Here is a 21,208-nt window from a genome sequence, read left to right as displayed (position 1 = left end):
TGGTTCTTTGTATTCACCATTAAAGTATTATGCAGAATAATTTCCCTATCTCCTGTGCTTCATTTACTTAACTCTAACCTTGGGGGCTTCCCTGGTGGTTCAGATGGTAAAGAATCCATCTGCAATGCAGGAAACCTGGGTTCAATCCCTGGGTTGGGAAGACCCCTGGAGAAGGAAATGGCATCCCACTCCAGTATTTTTGTGTGGGAAGTCCAATGGACAGAGGAGTCTGGGGGCTATAGTCCGTGGGATCAAAAAGAGTCAAACACAACTGAGTGACTAACACTTTCACTTTCAACCTAACCCTAAACTCCTAGCAATGACTATTTTGTTTGCCATTTCAATATTTTTGCCTCTTCCAGATTATTAAATAAATGGAATCATGCAGTATGTAGACTTTAAACTGATACTTTACTTAGTAATATGCACTTAGGATTTTTTCATATCTTTAAGTTCTTTACATGGGTTGATAGTTTCTTTCTTTCATCACTGAATAGTACTCCATTATAAAATGTACCACAGTTCATTAATCCATTCACCTATTCAAAGAACTCTTCAGTTCAGTTGCTCAGTTGTGTCCGACTCTGCAGTCCCATGGATTGCAGCACGCCAGGCTTCCCTGTCCATCACCAACTCCCGGAGCTTACTCAAATTCATGTGCATTGTGTCAGTGATGTCATCCAACCAGCTCATCCTCTGCTGTCCCCTTCTCCTCCCACCTTCAATCTTTCCCAGCATCAGGGTCTTTTCCAATGAGTTGGTTCTTTGCATCATATGGCCAAAGTATTGGAGTTTCAGCTTCAGCATCAGTCATTCCAATGAATATTCAGGACTGAGAACTCTTAGTTGCTTCCAGTTTGGGGAAATTATGGAAAAATGTTGCTATAAACATTCATATGCAGGTTTCTATATGGATAACATTTTTCAAATCAGTTGGGTAAATATCTAGAAGAGCAGTTGCTGAATTGTATAATAAGATTATGTTTAGTTTTGTAAGAAACTTCTAGTCTTTCTTGGTGCTGTACCAATTTGTATTTTCTTCAACAATGAATGAGCATTCCTATTGCTATATACTTGGCAGCAATTGGTATTTTTAGTCCTTTGTGTTATGGTATCTCATTGTGGATTTAATTTGCACTTCTCTAGTGACAAATGATGTTGAACATTTTTCATATACTTATTTGCTTTCTGTATGTCTTTTTTGATGAGATGTCTGTTTAGATTCTCTGTCCCATTTTAAAAATTAGATCATTTAAATTCTTACTGAGTGTTAAATCCAATGTCATGAAGTTCGATCTTAAACTTCTTTTTCTAAGAGTTTTGTTGTTTGAGATATTACATTAGTTCTTTGTTTGATTTTGAGTTAATTGTTACATGTGGTGTTAGGTAAAGATCCCACTTCCTTCTTTTTCACGTATGTGTTCAGTTTTCCCTAACCATTTGGTGAAAAGATTCTCCTTTGCCAACTGAATAGCCTAGAAACCCTTGCCAAAAATAATTTGACTTTATATGCAAGAATTAATTACTGCTCTATTCTATTTAATTGGTCTATATGTCTATCTTTATGCCTATATCACATGTTTTGATTACTATAGCATTGTAAGTGTGAAAGTGTTAGTCGCTCTCAGTCATGTCCGTGGACTCTTTGCAACCCCATGGACTGTAGCCCATCAGGTTTCTCTGTCCTTGGAACTCTCCAGGCAAGAATACTGGAGTGGGTAGCTGGTCCCTTCTCTAGGGGATCTTCATGACCCAGGGATTGAACCTGCGCCTCTTACATCCCCTGCATTAACAGATGGGTTCTTTACTAAGAGTACCACTGAGAAGCCCCTAGTTTACATACAAATGCAACCTATTTTTGTATGTTGTTGTATATCTTGCTTCTTTGCTGAATACATTTCTTACTTCCTACTATCCTTCTATGGGACTTAGGGGAAATCATAAGGATTTTCTACCATGTGAAAAGAAAGATAATTATTCTTCTTCCTTTTAAATTTCAATGACTTCTATTTCTTCTTCTTGATACTTGTCCTGTCTAGAACTTTCAGTACTATGTTGGATAGAAGAGATATAAGTAGACTTCTTTACTTTGTTACTTTCCTTAGAGGAAAACATTCAATTTTCACCATTAAGTGTGATGTTCACTGTGAGTTTTTCATTATATGGCTTTTATGTTGAAGTAGTTTCCTTCTATTTCTAGTTTGAGTATTTTTATCATAAAAATGTGTTGAATTTTGTCAAATGCTTTTTCTGCATTAATTGAGATGATCATTTTTTTCCCCTTCTTTTGATGTGGTGTATTACATTCATCAGTTTTCATATGTTGAATTATTCTTGCATTCCAGAAATTAATCCCACTTGGTCATGGTATATAACATTTTTAATACCTTTCTGAATTCTGTTTGTAAGTATTTTGATGAAGATTTTTACATCAGTGTTCATAAGGGGTATTTGTCTGTAGTTTTCTTTTCTTATCGGCTTCGTTGGTGGCTCAGTTGGTAAAGAATCAGCCTGCAATGTGGGAAACCCAGGTTCAATCTCTGGGTTGGGAAAATCCCCTGGAGAAGGAAATGGCAGCCCAATCCAGTACTCTTGCCTGGAGAATTCCATGGACAGAGAAGCCCGGCAGGCTACAGTCCAAGGGGTCACGAAGAGTCAGACACAACTGAGTGACTAACACTTTCACTTTCTTTCTTCCCTTATAGTGTACTGGGCTTTGGTATCAGAAGAAAACTGGCCTCAAGGAATGAGTTAGAAAGTGGTCCCTCCTCTTAAATGTTTTAGAAAAGTTTAAGAATAATTTGGTATTAATTCTTCTTTAAATGTTGGGTAGGTTTGCCAGTGAAGTCATTAAGTTTAGCACTTCACTTTGATTCAACTCTCATACTAGTTATACGTTATAATATTGTGATTTATAATAAGAAGTATGTATTTGGTCTTTGTTCATGTTCCTGGCACAGAACTCCTAAAACCCTTGGAATTTCCTAAGTGAGAAGAGCAATAAAGGTATCTTGTTATGTTAACAAGTTGACTTTTGGAAAAGCTGCTAGATATCCAAAGGTTGGGTGCTGGTTGCTAGGTGAAACATCCCTGTGATTAGAGGGTTGGAAATTTTCATCTTATCTCTCAACATCTAGGTGGGTGGTGAGGCTGGAGATTGAGTTCAGTCACCAATGACCAAGGATTTACTCAATCATGATTATGTTTGGAGCCTCCAAAAACCCTCAGGAAGACAGGGTTGTAAGAGCTTCCAGGCTGGTGAACACATGAAGATTCAGGCAGAATGGTATGCTTAAAGACCAAGGAAGCTCCACACAACTTCCCAATAACTTGCCCTACACATCTCTTTCACCTAGATGTTTATCTGTAGCCTTTGTCATATCATTTTATAATAAATTGGAAACAATAATTATACTGTTTTCCTGAGTTCTGTGAGCAACTTTAGCAAATTAATGAAACCCAGACTGGGGGGCGGGTGGTCACTGAAACCTCTGATCTACAGCCTGAAGCACAGCAGACAACCAGGACTGGGACCGAGATTGGCATCTGAAGTCAGGAGGGCGGTCCTGTAGGACTGACCCCTTAGCTTGTAGGATCTAATGCTGTCTTCAGATAGTGTCAGGATTGAGTCAATTACTTGGTGGTATGGAGGTACACACACACAGAGACACAGAAACACAACTGTGTGGATAGGTCAATTCAGATTTTCTATTCTTCATGACTTCTTGGTAGGTTTTGTGTTTCTTAGAATTTGCCCACTTGATCTAAGTTAACCAATTTGTGGACTTATCATCATTCATAGTATTCACTTATAACCATTTTCAATTCTGTAGAATTGGTAGTAATGCCCCTACTTTCATTTCTGATTTTAATAATTTGAGCTGTTCTCTTTCTTTCTTAGACCATCTAACTCAAGTTTTACCAAATTTTGAAGAACCAGCTTTTGTTTCCAGCTGTCTTTTAAATCCATAAAGATTAATACAATCAAAAGATTTTATTTTACCTTCATTTATTATTTTCTGGCAACATTTTCTTTATTTAGATTCATGTCTCTGACTTATATCGTTTATCTTATGCCTAAATAATTTCTTTTATTATTTCTTGCAAGGGAGTTCTGCTAGTATTGAATTTCCCTCATATTTTTGATTAATTACTTCTCTTTCATTTCTGAAAGATAATTTTACTGTATACAGAATAATTTTAGGTTGGTGGTTTATTCTTTTAATATTTAAAATATTTTGCGACACTCAATTTTTGCCTGCATGGTCTGTTAAGAAGTACACAATATTTCTTGGCCTTCTTCTTCTATCAGTAAAGGTGTTTTTTCACTCAAGCAGATTTCAAGATTTTGTGTCTTTTTGACTTTCTGAAATTTGGATATGATATGCTTAGGGATGTTAGTGATGTGTGTTTACATGCTTATATTTATCCTATGTAATTTTCTCTGAACTTCCTGGGTCTATGGTTTTTGTGCCTGTCATTACTTTTGGAAGTTTCTCTCTTTTTTTTTCTGTTTCATCTTCTCTTTCTTCTGCTTCTTGAATTCTTATTGGGCTCCCTGGTGGTTCAGTTGGTAAGAATCTGCCTGCAATACAGGAGGCCTGGGTTCCTGGAGAATGGAATAGCTACCTACTTATTCCATTTATTAAGCTAATAGGGATGCTATTGGTTTCTGAGGTTAATGTAAGAGTCTTACAATATTCTCTTAGTCTATTTTGTAAGTTATCTTGGATATTCAGAGATTAGAATACTATCCATTAAAAATTATAATTCAGTTTCTTTCCTTCTCTACATAATTTGCCTTTGTCTTATCAAATCATATGATTTCCAGCATTATGTTGGAGAGAAGTGAATAAATAACAGTAGTAGGTATCCCTGACCTTTCCTGACCTTGGCAGAAATGCTTTGACTTTTTTGAAAATGTAATACAGTGCTCGTGGCAAGTATTGGTGGAGTCACTTTAAAAAATAAGTATGCTTTTATTTTCCTAATTTTTAGAACTTTTGTTATGAATAGGTTTTTAATTAAAAAAAAAAAAAACAAAACAAACTTTTGGCCATGCCATACAGCATGTGAAATCTTAGTTCCCTCATGAGGGATTGAACCCAAACCCCCTGAATTATAAGCACAAGGTCTTAACCACTGGATTGCCAAGGAAGTCCCAGATATTGAGTTTTATAAAATTATTTTTCTGTTTAATATAATCTTGTGATATTTTTTTCTTCTTTAATCTTTAGTGTGATGCACTAAAAAAAGGTATTTTGAAAGCTATAGGCAACACAGCTATAAGCCAATGACAGTATGTGAAAATCAATGACTGCTTCTCTCTAAGTAGTCACACTTAAGCTCCATTAGCTATATCATCAGATAGTATTTTCTATGTAATGTAGCCATGAGGGGGAGTCTAGTGTTAAGGTCACTGTTCAGAGCAGGTGAACTAAGTAGAGTGGACTCTGTAATGGGTGAACTCTACAACTCCTCCTTGTAGTTCAAAGGAAAACCCTGCCTGTTTTTGTTTTTGTTTTTGTAGCCTTTCTCTACTTTCAAACATAGGTTGAAGTGAGGAATAATTTTCTTGAGTCATGGGATCAAACAAAGCAATTTGGAACAAATTGCGTTCAGTTTATACTTTTACATTAAACTTTTGAACTATGGACTGCTCTAAACTGAGCCGCGTGGCTGAGTCCCAGGAAGCCATGTGCATTTAGGTGCAAGTACGGGCCTCCTGTTCACCTAACCTGCTGGGTCCCATTTGTAGATGACGACCCTCATTCCTCATATTCACTCCGTCACCTTCTTTATCATCCTTGAGGTGGGTTTATGGAGCATTTTCCTGAACACTGGAGGCTAAACCTGAGGTGACTGAGCAGATGCAATAACTGTCCTGTGAAAGCTTACCTGCTTGGCTGCTCTGCTTTGCTCACAGGGAGAGAAACATGGATGGATTCTGTCCCACTGTGGGGAGTCTGTGGGCTCTTGCCAGATATAGCCCTGCCTTTACAATGAAAATAAACCCAACAAAGAGGATGCGAGGATGAGCAGCTTGGTGCACAGGTTTGTTGGCACCCTTCATCAAAATGTAGCTGACTTTCATTTGATTTTCATTCTGCCTACAAGCAGGACAGGCAGGACTCACTGCCTGCCAAAGAGCCACACACCGCTCCTTTGAAGAAACCTTATCAGAGAGGCACAATGGCTGGGGCCTTTCAAATCAGCCTGTGGAAGGGGAAGAAGAGTCAGTGATTAATCCACCTCAGCCTTACACAGGCCTCCCAGCCACCAGCCCCATGTCACTCACATGCATACCGAACACCCGTTGTCTCTAGTCTATTGAAAGACAATTGCACACGGTTTAAAGTTGCTACCAAAAAAAAAACTCCCTAGTCTTCTACTCCATGTATTCCCTAACACCAGCCATGGGGCAGAAGAGGGAACAGATGACATAGACGTATTTATTTGTTTATATATTTATTTGTTTGAAAATTTTGTATCATTTGGGTAATGAGATGTAGGTTTTTAAATTATTATTGGGGTGTAATTGTTATACAGTGTAGTGTTGGTTTCAGCTGTACAGTGAAGTGAATCAGCTACGTGCACATATACCTCTTCCTTCTTGGACTGGCCTCCCACCCCTCCTTTCATACTGTTCATGGGGTTCTCAAGGAAAGAATACTGAAGTGGTTTGCCATTCCCTTCTCCAGTGGACCACATTTTGTCAGAGTTCTCCACCATGACCCATCCGTCTTGGGTGGCCCTACACGGCATGGCTCATAGTTTCATGGACTTAGACAAGGCTACGGTCCATGTGATCAGTTTGGTTAGTTTTCTGTGATTGTGATTCTCATTCTGTCTGCCGTCTGACTGAAAGGAGATCCAACTAGTCAGTCCGAAAGGAAATCAGTCCTGAATATTCATTGGAAGGACTGATGCTGAAGCTGAAGCTCCAATACTTTGGCCACCTGATGCGAAGAACTGACTTACTAGAAAAGACCCTGATGCTGGGAAAAATTGAAAGCAGGAGGAGAAGGGGACGACAAAGGATGAGATGGTTGGATGGCATCACTGACTCGATGGGCCCGAGTCTGAGCAAGCTCTGGGAGTTGGTGATGGACAGGGAAGCCTGGCGTGCTGCAGTCCGTGGGGTCGCAAAGAGTCGGACATGACTAAGCAACTGACCTGAACTGAACTGAATCCACCCCTCTAGATCATCACAGAGCACGGAGCTGAGCTCCCTGTGCTACAAGCAGCTTCCCCACTAGCTGTTTTACATACGGCAGTGCACATACACCAACCCCAGTCTCCCAGTTCATCCCCCACCCCATGTCCGTCTCCAGTTTCTACATCTGCGTCTCTATTGCTGCCCTGCAAGTAAGTTCATCTGTACGATTTTTCTAGATTCCACATATAGTATTAATATATGATATTTGTTTTTCTCAATGAGATGTAAGTTTAATGTCAGTGGGATTTTTTTTTTAACACTAGTTTTTTAACTGTTGCATGCATAGGACCTAGAATAGTGTGTGGCACATAGTAAGTCTCCATAGACATTGGTTGAATGGAGAATGAATAAAAGAATCTTTCTTCCACAGTATCTAGTGTTAATCAAATACTTTTCCAAGAGAATTATATAAATAAGGGCTAATTTATGACATCTGGTTGTCTCTTATCCTATGTCTGTGCTAGAGACTCCTCTACTAGTATCATAATTTAATCTAGGCATTTGGTAGCTGGTGTTGCTCCAAATTTATAAAACTGAAATGGGATGAAGACCTGAGTAGGTGTGAAGGACACAGCATTTAAGTTGTACTTAATTCTCTTCCTTTTTCACACTATTTCCCTACATCCCTAAATCCAGAAATACCTCTAAAGCCAGAATTTTCAGGGGACATTAGTTTTGTGTCCAGTAGGCCTGAGGATCTTGGAAAAGAAGGTTGGAGACTTGCTAGGGATTATCCTTAAGCAAAGAGAAACCTAATGGAATTAGATGTATTCCAGATTTAATTTCTCAGAGAAGTTCTTGGGTCATAATTTCCTCAAGATTTAGGATTGTTATATAGTAACTACTGCAAACACTTCAGTTCAGTTCAATTCAGTCACTCAGTCGTGTCCGACTCTTTGCGACCCCATGAATTGCAGCACGCCAGGCCTCCCTGCCCATCACCAACTCCCAGAGTCTACTCAAACTCATGTCCATCGAGTCGGTGATGCCATCCAGCTATCTCATCCTCTGTCATCCCCTTCTCCTCCTGCCCCCAGCCCCTCCAAGCATCAGGGTCTTTTCCAGTGAGTCAATTCTTCACATGAGGTGGCCAAGTACTGGAGTTTCAGCTTCAGCATTAGATCTTCCAGTGAACATCCAGGACTGATCTCCTCTAGGATGGACCGGCTGGATCTGCTTGCAGTCCAAGGGACTCTCAAGAGTCTTCTCCAACACCACAGTTCAAAACCATCAATTCTTCGGCGCTCAGCTTTCTTCACAGTCCAACTCTCACATCCATACATGACCACTGGAAAAACCATAGCCTTGACTAGACAGACCTTTGTTGGCAAAGTAATGTCTCTGCTTTTAATATGCCGTCTAGGTTGGCCATAACTTTCCTTCCAAGGAGTAAGCGTCTTTTTATTTCATGGCTACAATCACCATCTGCAGTGAGTTTGGAGCCCAGAAAAATAAAGTCTGGCACTGCTTCCAATGTTTCCCCATCTATTTCCCATGAAGTGATGGGACCAGATGCCATGATCTTAGTTTTCTGAATGTTGAGCTTTAAGCCAACTTTTTCACTCTCCTCTTTCACTTTCATCAAGAGGCTCTTTAGTTCCTCTTCACTTTCTTCCATAAGGGTGGTGTCATCTGCATATCTGAAGTTATTGATATTTCTCCCTGCAATCTTGATTCCAGCTTGTTCTTCTTCGAGTCCAACATTTCTCATGATGTACTCTGCATATAAGTTAAATAAGCACGGTGACAATATACAGCCTTGATGTACTCCTTTTCCTATTTGGAACCAGTCTGCACTTAGGAGATTAAATTTCCCTAAAAAAATGCATCCATCAGCCTATCAATTGATCACATTCATAATTTTGTGAGAAAGTAAAAGGAACTGGCATTGTTTTTCCCCCTTGCTGGGATCTTTCAGAAGGTAAATTATACACAGTGAGTGGTAAGCATGATATATAAAAATGTTTGTTCCCCAAATCTCAGAAAATGATTTTGTTTCCATGTTAAGTATGTGTGCCTATCTTTGTATATATTGGCAGTCAACGTATGTGTGTATGTATGGAATGGGAGTGTGTGCAATATGTGTGTGTATATGCAAATATTCACTCATTTATACATTCAGCAATTAACTTCCTATTTTCTACCTCACATCTTTTCAACGGAGCAGTGAGTATGAGTGGACCCAGTATTTCTCGTTCCCTTAAATTGGTCCCATTGTCATCATAATGAGCTGTAGTTACTGCTCTTATTTTGCTCTAAATATCTTAAAGCAGGCAAGCTTGACTCAGACCAAAATGTTGTTGCAGAAAATAAAATTATAGAAAAGCACTTAGAATGTAATCTGCAGTTCTGAGTTTCAAGTTTGGTTTCTCATGGCTTTGGGAAAGCAAGAGTGTTTTTTGTTGTTGTTGTTTTGTTTTGCAGTCTCCACATGACTTACTGCTATGGGTGAAAAAAAGGTGCCACGGAGACAAACAGGTTCAAATGACATGAGCTGAGGGGCACCAGGAAAAAGAATCACTTCTCAAAGTATTTCATCTCATAAGCTTTCACTTCATGCTAGAATTTCTTCTGCCAGAGTTTTAGTTTTTAAGTTGATTTATCACTGCCCCTATTAAGACATATGTAATCTGGAAAGAGTAAGATTTTAAGCTGCTATAAATTAATATCTTAATGTGATTTTTTTTATTAAAATCTTCCCTGGAGACAGTTCACTGTGTACAGGGCTTAGCAGGGAAAAGAAGGGGGCATTCCATAGAACAATGTGCTGTGCTGGGGTCTATTTGGCCAAAATTGACTTAGGCAGGAGAGGGGGCAGGGGAGAGAAGAGACCAAATGAAATGAAGAAAGAGTGGTATTTGCTTTGATACAAAATAAAGCTTATTAGCTATAGGAGGATCATATTTCTTGTTTTTACAATCATGAGCCCATGAACAGCATGGTAAACATTATAATTAAATCATATAATTTGTAATTATCATATTATACTAACAGAATCAGAAGGTACCGTATGTTAAGTAGCAGATGAAGAACATTCACAGTCCTTTAAGTCTTCATATTAAAGTGACTACAGATTGCTAGGTGACAATATATATTTTTTGGAATGTTTTAAGGTTATTGGAGATATATGAAAGGCAAATATAAAAGTCCCTTCTGTGTGTCAGATGAAAAAGACTCTGGAGGACAAAACTGGGATCATTAGAAATTACATTTTATTTTAAAATCAGAATGCCAATTTGTTGATTGACGAGGTTCAATGTAACTTCCAAGATACAAGGCATGTGAACATCATCTTGTCCGCTCACTATAATGCAGTCACAGGAAGTAAATGACCTGGGTGTGAAAGAATGGGTCTTTCAGTCCCAGGGCATGGTGTGAGCCGACTGGCAGTGACCAGCCTGTGACCTGGCACATTTTCTGGCCTCTCTAAACTTTAGACAGTATATTTGTTGATATTCCTAAAATATGGAGGGAATGACAGTTATCTTACAGTAGTCTTTTGATACTGTGTAAAGAGAATAGTGCAATCTTGATGCAATTTAGTTGCTCAGTAAATGGAGGTTTTTATCTTTACTTTTGTGATTCAAATAGATGATGACCCCTGTCTTTGACAGCCCAACATGCCTGTCAGACTGACAAGGTCCTTTCCCCCTCAAACAGTGTTTGGATAGAAACGTAATGAGGTTTAATGCGTTCATAACTAGTGGATTTCCACCTTTAAATTTTGCCACTCCTCTGATTCATGCACTTGGTTTAATGTTTGGTGTTGAAGGTTAAAGAACTGTGGAAAGATGATAGCAACAGCCAGAGTCAGGGTCTGTTTTGCTACGAAGAGCCATCGGATGCCTGCACCGTTGCATGCTGCCCAGATTTCATGGTCTACTCTCAGCTGCCAGGAACTGCAGCTTGTCATTGCCCCACTTTGACTGAAATCATGGAGAAATTTTAATGCTAACTAAACTTCTAAGAGATGCATTAGTGTGAATGTCAGTGTATTAGTGCCTCAGGGGGGATGGGTGTGAAAATCTTTCCAGGAACTTGAGTGTCTGTGTATTTTATTAAGGGCATTTTCCGCCCATGAAATCAATGTACTTTGTAGGCTATGAGTTGATTGGATAGAAAGATGTCTGAGCAATGGGAAGTCAATTGTCCAGAGGACTGTTTCATCCTTCTTTCAGCAAGCCCTGAAGAGATAAATATCTTCACAGTGAAACAGGGAATTCTGTGGTGACTTCTAATCAATTCATAGTCACGGCATCCCCTTGCCTCAGAGTCCATTGTCACAATGATGCTGTAGAGCCAGCTTCCCCAGAACTCGGTGGATCACAGCCATGTTTACGTAGCTCACAGGTCTTTGGATCACTGCGTTAGCTGCGTGAGCTGGGTGGTTCTGATCTGAGCTGAGTCCATGCTCTCACTTGGTTGTCCATTGTGGGTGAGCTGAGGTCACAGAGGTGACCCTGGGTCTCTTATCTCCAGCAGTAAGGATGAAATATGTTCTCATGGAGGCACCATGGGGGAAACTGGCCCATTTCAAACTTTACTTAGGCTGTATTTGCAAATCCACTGGCTAAGACAAAACACATGGCCAAGACCAGAGTTAAGAGTGGGAGAGCAGCGAAAGTCACCTGGCAGGGGCGACTGATTTGGGAGGTATGGAGAACTGGGACTACTGATGCAATCCATCAGTCACTCTGATAAGAGTCTCGCTTTGCTGCACATCGGTCGCTAACCTTGACTTTGTGATGCTCCTAAGTCTCACTGCTAACCTTTTCATGCTATTGATTGACAATCTGTTTATTAACAGAATAAGAACATTTACAGAATATAAGCATTTTTTCTGATTAAAAGTAATACAAGTTTATTATAGAAAATTCACAAAAATTAAAAACATCTCACCACCTGGAGATAATCATGATTAACTTTTTAACATGAATCCTTTCAGACTATTCTGTGTACTTTTAAAAAAAAAATTAAATGTGTTGTATGCTGTGAAAACAAAAATACAGAAAACAATACCATCCAGGAAATAATAATTGTCCGTAATTCCAACTCCAGGAAATAAATTGCTCTCTGAGATGATATGGATGCATATATTTGTAATATATTTATACATACACTGTGATACTGCATGTACAGTTCATATTCTTTTTCTTAAAATGCTACATCAATAGTGTTTTTCCATTTAAAATTCTTCAAAACATTTTATTTTCATGATTATATTTAATTATCTGGATATAGTCTAATGTACCTAACTGTTCATCAGCTACTGTATATGAGGTTGTGGTCCATCATTAATCCTACCACTCAACCAATGTTTTGAAGCTACCAGCTGGTACAAAGCCTTGTTCTTGGCAATGACAACTATAACCTTGATAGGCAGGTTTCCTCCTACAATGCATTTTTTCTTTAAATTGGAAGATAATTATTTTATAATGCTGTGCTGATTTCTGCTGTTCAAGCATGAATCAGCTGTAAGTGTCTATTTACATCCTCTCTCTCTTGGGCCTCCCTCCCACTCCCTGGCATTTTCTTAAATAAGGTTTTAATTGACATTTTATGATATATCCTTCACATTTAGTTACTTTTGGGATAAATTCCTAAAAGCACATTATTAGGTTAAAAGATATGACTATTTTTCCTGTTCTTTATACACACTGTTCAATCGTATTCTTAAAAGGCCTACATTAGTTTATGGATGTGTTTGTGAATTAAAATGTTTATTTATCTCTCTTGACCTCGACAAACATTGTATACCTAAATTTTTAAAGTAAATTCTTTCTTTGAATGTATATTTTTGAGTAATAGTTTAATATTTTCACATATTTATGTGCTCCTTTATTCTTCTTCACTGTTTTAGTGATTTCTCATTGACTCATATGGGCTTTTCATATATCAAGGCTGTTAAGCTTTTATGCCATATGTGTTCCAAACATTTTCTTCTTTTATTACAGGTTGTTTATGGTTTTGATATAAAGTTTAAAATGTTATTTAGTCAAGTATATTGATTGCTTCTTTTGAGGTCTCTCTCATTAGTTTTAAGTATGGAAATTTCTGCCATATCATGGATTGGGCAGTTATTCATTTATATTTTCTTCCAATTTACTGCTTTTTTAATGGGAGTCTTTAATTCATCTAGATTTTATTTTGATGTTTAGTTTTATAGGAAGATCTACATTGATTTCTTTTTCCCTTGTAAACCTAGCCTATTTTCCTAGCACCATTTATTGAATAATTGACCCCTTCACCTTTCATTTGTGATGTTCCCATGGTCACATACTCACCATGAACCTACATTCAAGTGTCTGCCTGGAGGCTCTGTTTTTGGTAGATTTAACTCTTATTGGATATTTGGTACCAGTACAGAATTGCTACATATAATTTACTTTCAGAATGAAGTCATACAGAGCGAGAAAAAAAAAAAAAGGCTTCTGGGTTGTTTTTTTTTTTTAAGAAACTTTTAATTTTGTATTGGCATATAGCCATTTAACACTGTTGTGATGATTTCAGGTGGACAGCACAGGGACTCAGCCATACATACACATGTATCCATTTTGCCCCAAACTCCGCTCCCCATCCAGGCCGCCACATGACACTGAGCAGAGTTCCCTGTGCACTACAGTAGATCCTTGCTGGTATCCATCTTAAATATAGCAGTGTGTACATGTCCATCCCAAACTCCCTAGCTCTTCCCCCTATTCTGCCACCTCCACCCACCCCAGCAACCATAAATTTGATCTCTACATCTGTGAGTCTCTTTTGTAAAGAAGTTCATTTGTATCACTTCTATTTAGATTCCACATATAAGGGATATCATATTTCTTTTTCTCTGTCTGGCTTCACTCAGTATGACAGTCTCTAAGTCCATCCATGTTGCTGTAAGTGACATTATTATTAAAAATAAATAAATCTGGGCATAGATCCTTGTTCTACACTTGACTGATGATATAAACTTGAAAAGGCCATTCAATCTTTCTGAACCTTAGTTTCCTCATCCACAATGAAGTGACAATACTATCCTCTTGATGTGTGGTTGTGTGAAGCGAGAGAGATAATACATGTGCAAAGAGTTTGTGAAATATAAAATGAACCAATAATATTAACTTTTACAGTTATTATATAGATATAACCTGGGCTATGATTTTATTATGAAACCCTATTAGACCTGGCGGGTTTTCAGTTCAGTCTGGTCATTCAGTCGTGTCAAACTTTTTGCGACCCCATGGACTTCAGCACTCCAGGCTTCCTTGTCCATCACCAACTCCCAGAGCTTGCTCAGACTCATGTCCATTGAGTTGGTGATGCCATTCAACCATCTCATCCTCTGTCGTCCCCTTCTCCTCTCGCCTTCAATCTTTCCCAGCATCAGGGTCTTTTCAAATGAGTCAGCTCTTCGCATCAGGTGGCCAAAGTATTGGAGTTTCAGCTTCAACATAAGTCCTTCCAGTGAACATTCAAGACTGATCTCCTTTAGGATGAACTGGTTGAATCTCCTTGCTGCACCAGGGACTGTCAAGAGTCTTCTCCAATATCACAGTTCAAAAGCATCAATTCTTCAGCACTCAGCTTTCTTTACAGCCCAACTCTCACATCCATACATGACTACTGGAAAAGCCATAGCCTTGACTAAACAGACCTTTGTTGGCAAAGTAATGTCTCTGCTTTTTAATATGCCGACTAGGTTGGTCATAACTTTTCTTCCAAGGAGTAAGCGTCTTTTTATTTCATGGCTGAAGTCACCATCTGCAGTGATTTCTAACCCCCAAAAATAAAGTCTGCCACTGTTTCCCCATCTATTTGAATGAAGTGATGGGACAGGATGCCATGATCTTTGTTTTCTGAATGTTGAGCTTTAAGCTAACATTTTCACTCTCGTCTTTCACTTTCATCAACAGGCTCTTTAGTTCCTCTTCACTTTCTGCCAGAAGGGGGGTGTTGTCTGCATATCTGAGGTTATTGATATTTCTCCCAGCAATCTTGATTCCAGCTTATGCTTCATCCAGTCCAGTGTTTCTCATGATGTACTCTGCATATAAGTTAAATAAGCACGGTGACAATATATAGCCTTGATGTACTCCTTTTCCTATTTGGAACCAGTCTGTTGTTCCATGTTCAGTTCTAACTGATGCTTCTCGACCTGCATACAGGTTTCTCAAGAGACAGGTGAGGTGGTCTGGTATTCCCATCTCTTTCAGAACTTTCCACAGTTTATTGTGATCCACACAGTCAAAGGCTTTGGCATAGTCAGTAAAGCAGAAATAGATGTTTTTCTGGAACTCTCTTGCTTTTTCAATGATCCAGCAGATGTTGGCAATTTGATCTCTGGTTCCTCTCTGCCTTTTCTAAAACCAGCTTGAACATCTGGAAGTTCACGGTTCATGTATTGCTGAAGCCTGGCTTCGAGAATTTTGAGCATTACTTTACTATCGTGTGAGATGAGTGCAATTGTGTGGTAGTCTGAGCATTCTTTGGCATTGCCTTTCTAAGGGATTGGAATGAAAACTGACCTTTTCCAATGCTGTGGCTACTGCTGAGCTTCAAAATTTGCTGGCATATTGAGTGTAGCACTTTAAGAGCATCATCTTTTAGGATTTGACATAGCTCAACTGGAATTCCATCACCTCCACTAGCTTTGTTCTTAGTGATGCTTCCTAAGAACCACTTGACTTCACATTCCAGGATGTCTGGCTCTAGGTGAGTGATTACACCATCGTGATTGTCTGGGTCATGGAGATCTTCTTTGTACAGTTCTTCTGAGTATTCTTGCCACATCTTCTTAATATCTTCTGCTTCTGTTAGGTCCATACCATTTCTGTCCTTTATTGAGCCCATCTTTGTATGAAATGTGTCTTTGATATCTTTATTTTTCTTGAAGAGGTCTCTCGTCTTTCCCATTCTGTTGTTTTCCTCTATTTCTTTGCACTGATCACTGAGGAAGGCTTTCTTATCTCTCCTTGCTATTGTTTGGAACTCTGCATTCAAATGGGTATATCTTTCCTTTTCTCCTTTGCTTTTGGCTTCTCGTCTTTTCACAGATATTTGTAAGGCCTCCCCAGACAGCCATTTTGCTTTTTTGCATTTCTTTTTCTTGGGGATGGTCTTGCTCCCTGTCTCCTGTACAGTGTCACAAACCTCTGTCCATAGTTCATCAAGCACTCGGTCTACCAGATCTAGTCCTTTAAATCTATTTCTCACTTCCACTGTATAATCGTTAGAGATTTAAGTCATACCTGAATGTTGTAGTGGTCTTCCCTACTTTCTTCAATTTATATATGAATTTGGCAATAAGGAGTTCATGATCTGAGCCAGTTAGCTCCCGGTCTTATTTTGCTGACTGTATAGAGTTTCTCCATCTTTGGCTGCAAAGAATATAATCAATCTGATTTTGGTGTTGACCATCTGGTGATGTCCATGTGTAGTCTTCTCTTGTGTTGTTGGAAGAGGATGTTTGCTATGACCAGTGCATTTTCTTGGCAGAACTCTATTAGCCTTTGCTCTTCTTCATTCCGTACTCCAAGGCCAAATTTGCCTGTTACTCCAGGTGTTTGACTTCCTACTTTTGCATTCCAGTGCCATCTAATGAAAAGGGCATCTTTTTTGGGTGTTAATTCTAGAAGGTCTTGTAGTTCTTCATAGAACCATTCATCTTCAGCTTCTTCAGCATTACTGGTTGGGGCATAGACTTGGATTACCGTGATACTGAATGGTTTGCCTTGTAAATGAACAGAGATCATTCTGTCATTTTTGAGATTGCATCCAAGTACTGCATTTCGAACTCTTTTGTTGACCATGATGGCTACTCCATTTCTTCTAAGGGATTCCTGCCCACAGTAGTAGATATAATGGTCATCTGAGTTAAATTCACCCATTCCAGTTCATTTTAGTTCACTGATTCCTAAAATGTTGACATTCACTCTTGCCATCTCCTGTTTGATCACTTCCAGTTTGCCTTGATTCATGGACCTAACATTCCAGGTTCCTATGCAATAGTGCTCTTTACAGCATCAGACCTTGCTTCCATCACCAGTCTCATCCACAAATGGGTGTTGTTTTTGCTTTGACTCCATCCCTTCATTGTTTCTCGAGTTATTTCTCCACTGATCTCCAGTAGCATATTGGGCACCTACTGACCTGGGGAATTCATCTTTCAGTGTCCTATCATTTTGCCTTTTCATACTGTTCATGGGGTTCTCAAGGCAGGAATACTGAGGTGGTTTGCCATTCCCTTCTCCAGTGGACCAGATTTTTTCAGAACTCTCCATCATGACCCATCTGTCTTGGGTGGCCTTACACAGCATCACTCATAGTTTCACTGAGTTAGACAAGGCTGTGGTCCATGCGATTAGACTGGTTAGTTTTCTGTGATTGTGGTTTTCAGTCTGTCTGCCCTTTGATGGAGAAGGATAAGAGACTTATGAAAGCTTCTTGATGAGATAGACTGACTGAGGTGTTGGTTTTATGCTTACATAAATCCAGAAAGAGAAAAGTGAAAAAAGTAAATGACTGGGCTCTATTGCGCTATAAAGTAGAATCCAATGTCACCTTTTGAAGAGTATTTCCCATTTTTGCTCTATGTAACTGGAAATCCCTGTTGCAAATACCAAGCAGTGTGTGTGTTAATTAATGAGGTCATGTGTTAAGGCCATTAGGTATGGAAGAGAGACAATAAAACAATAAATAAAAGCTGTATAAGAATGGCTATTTTTAAATAGTAGCACAGGATAACTGAGAGCACACAAATCTAGCTTAGAGAAAATATTTCACTGCGAAGAAAGAAGGGACGTGGCAGTGACTTCTTCGAACCTTGTGAACTCATTATTAGATAGAAACACAAGGATACACAGCAAAATATTGCTGCTCAACCAAGACAGTTACCAAAAAACTTAACCTGAAGCTAATTGGAAAACTCAGCAGTGGCCACAGGACTGAAAAAAGGTCAGTTTTAATTCCAGTCCCAAAGAAAGGCAATGCAAAAGAATGCTCAAACTATAGTACAATTGCACTCATCTCACACGATAGTAAAGTAATGTTCAAAATTCTCCAAGCCAGGCTTCAATAGTATGTGAACAGTGAACTTCCAGTTGTTCAATCTGGATTTAGAAAAAGCAGAGGAGCCAGAGATCAAACTGCAAACATCTGTTAGATCATCGAAAAAGCAAGAGAGTTCCAGAAAAACATCTACTTCTGTTTTATTGACTATGCCAAAGCCTTTGACTGTGTGAATCACAACAAACTGTGGAAAATTCTTAAAAAAGATGGGAATACCAGACCACCTGACCTGTCTCTTGAGAAATCTGTATGCAGGTCAAGAAGCAATAGTTAGAACTGTACATGGAACAACAGACTGGTTCCAAATCCAGAAAGGAGTATGTCAAGGCTGTATATGGTCACCCTGCTTATTTAACTTCTATGCAGAGTACATCATGAGAAGTGCTGAGCTGGATGAAGCACAAGCTGGAATCAAGATTGCTGGGAGAAATATCAGTAACCTTGGATATGCAGATGACACCACCATTATGGCAGAAAGCAAAGAAGAAGAACTAAAGAGGCTCTTGATGAAAGTGAAGGAGGAGTGTGAAAAAGTTAGCTTAAAATTCAACATTCAGAAAGCTAAGATCATGGCATCCAGTCCTATCACTTCATGGCAAATAGATGGGGAAACAATAGAAACAGTGAGAGACTTTATTTTCTTGCACTCCAAAATCACTGCAGATGGTGACTTCAACCATGAAATTAAAAGATGCTTGCTCCTTAGAAGAAAAGTTATGACCAATCTAGACAGCATACTAAAAAGCAGAGAAATTACTTTGCCAACAAAGGTCCATCTAGTCAAACTATGGTTTTTCCAGTAGTCATGTTGGGTGTGAGAGTTGGACTATAAAGGAAGTTGAGCACTGAAGAATTGATGCTTTTGAAGTATGGTGTTGGAGAAGACTCTTGAGAGTCCCTGGGACAGCAAGGAGATCCAACCAGTCTATCCTAAAGGAAATCAGTGCTGAATAATCATTGGAAGTACTGATGCTGAAGCTGAAACTCCAATCCTTTGGCCGCCTGATGTGAAAAACTGACTCACTGGAAAAGACCCTGATGCTGGGAAAGATTGAAGGCAGGAGGAGAAGGGGACATCAAGGAAGAGATGGTTGGATGGCATCACCGACTCAATGGACATGAGTTTGAGTAAGCTCCGGAAGTTGGTGATGGACAGGTCGCAAAGAATCTGGCATGACTGAGCGACTGAACTGAACTGAATGACTTTGGTAAGTCAAGGGAAAAAGAAAAAAAAGGTTCATTTACATTTCCCTGAGGATTTAGCTTGAGAAAGAAAGTGTCTTCTGGTATGTAGAATTCCCTCTAAGGTCTAAGCTTCAAGAACTTGATGGAGATACCACTGCTCCCACAGTTCCCTTGAGGCCTCTCAGAGCTCCCTCAAGGTTTAGCTCCTGAGTAAAGTCAGAAGGAGCAATCACATCCACATGCTCAAGGTTGAATCTGTTTAATGATCAATAAAAAACTAATATTTACTCACCACAGCAGGCTTAGAGTAAATATTCAAAGCATGAGTGCTGAATTAAATTAAATAAATTATGCAATCTCTGTATTCATTTATACGATTACGTGTTGAGACTTTACTCTGTGTGATGACTCTTCTAGGGATGTAAGAATAGGGAGGTAAATCAGACTTACATTTTTGCTCCAAGGATCTAAAGCGTTAAGTGAAGGAGATAAGGTATACATCCATGATGGTTAACAGAATATAAAATTATAAATGACATAAACATGATATAGACAGGTATTGTGTAACCTCAGTGGAAGGAAACATAGCCGGGTATGGGGTAAAGCATAGAAGATTTTCTGGAGGAACAACCTCATCACGAAATGAGAGAGAGACATGTGGAAGGGAATATTATGCTGGCCAAAATGTCCATTTCGGTTTTCAGTAGGATGTTATAGAAAAACTTGGACAAATTTTTTGGCCAGCCCAATGCATCATTAAGCCATGTGGTGATGGAACAAAGATGAAAGGGATGCAAAGAATAAAAAAACTGAAAAGATGAAGTGTGAGCTTGTGATGACCAGTGAATATCACGAATATCAAGTACTGGTATACAGTTGGGAGCTGAAACCACTGTAGTGGGCGTCAGATAGAGGTCGATCCATCTCTCCTTGATGTGTAAGCTCTTCGAGTGTGCATTCTGTGTCATGTGTCTTTATGCCCAGCACAGTGCTTGGTAAAATGCAGAAACTCTAAACAAGTCCATTGAATTGAACTCCCAACCCAGAGGAAGCAATGACGGATACATAGTGTATACCCAGTATTATCCTTTGAGCAAGGAAGCGAGTGCAGCATCTTGGGGTGGACGGCGTCTTAGACTCAGTCCTGGAGTTCCCGTTATCTAACTAAGTGACCTTTGGTGAGGCAAGTAACCTCTTTAACTTTTAGTAAACTGATCTATGAAATAAGGATTTTGAATAAACCTCGCTTCCTATGGGAATACTCTATGATTTATGAAATCAGTACTTATTTCCAGGGGATCAGTAAGTATTGCCAGTGCGTTTGGGTTCTTTATGCATAGCAGACTTCATGTGTTTATTTTTTCCAGATGAGATATAGTGTCATCAGAGGGCCTTAAGTATATTAGGACCCATCAGAGGAGAGAGCAGGCCTTCTCTCCCTGCAAGGATTCCCTCGGTAGGTCCCATCAGTGCCGGAGTGCCAGCGGCAGAGGCGCCTTCAGTGATGAAGACATTTATTCCATTGACCCTCATTCCTGATCCCACCAGTGAATCTTCAACACCCCTTTAACAGCATCTGCTAACCATATGGTCTTTCAAATGCTTTCTATTTTAAGTCCAAACATAACTAGGAAAAAAAATAGGTAATGATGCTCCTTCTCTCTCCTCCTCCCTTTTTTTTCAGCTCAAATTGTGCTTTTAGCCTGATTGTCAAGTGATTTGTGGTTATACCACAGTATGATATGTTAAAATTGA

Source organism: Cervus canadensis, chromosome 29 (genome assembly GCF_019320065.1).
Source record: "Cervus canadensis isolate Bull #8, Minnesota chromosome 29, ASM1932006v1, whole genome shotgun sequence".
NCBI classification, from domain to species: domain Eukaryota; kingdom Metazoa; phylum Chordata; class Mammalia; order Artiodactyla; family Cervidae; genus Cervus; species Cervus canadensis.
Note: the sequence above shows the minus strand (reverse complement) of the source record.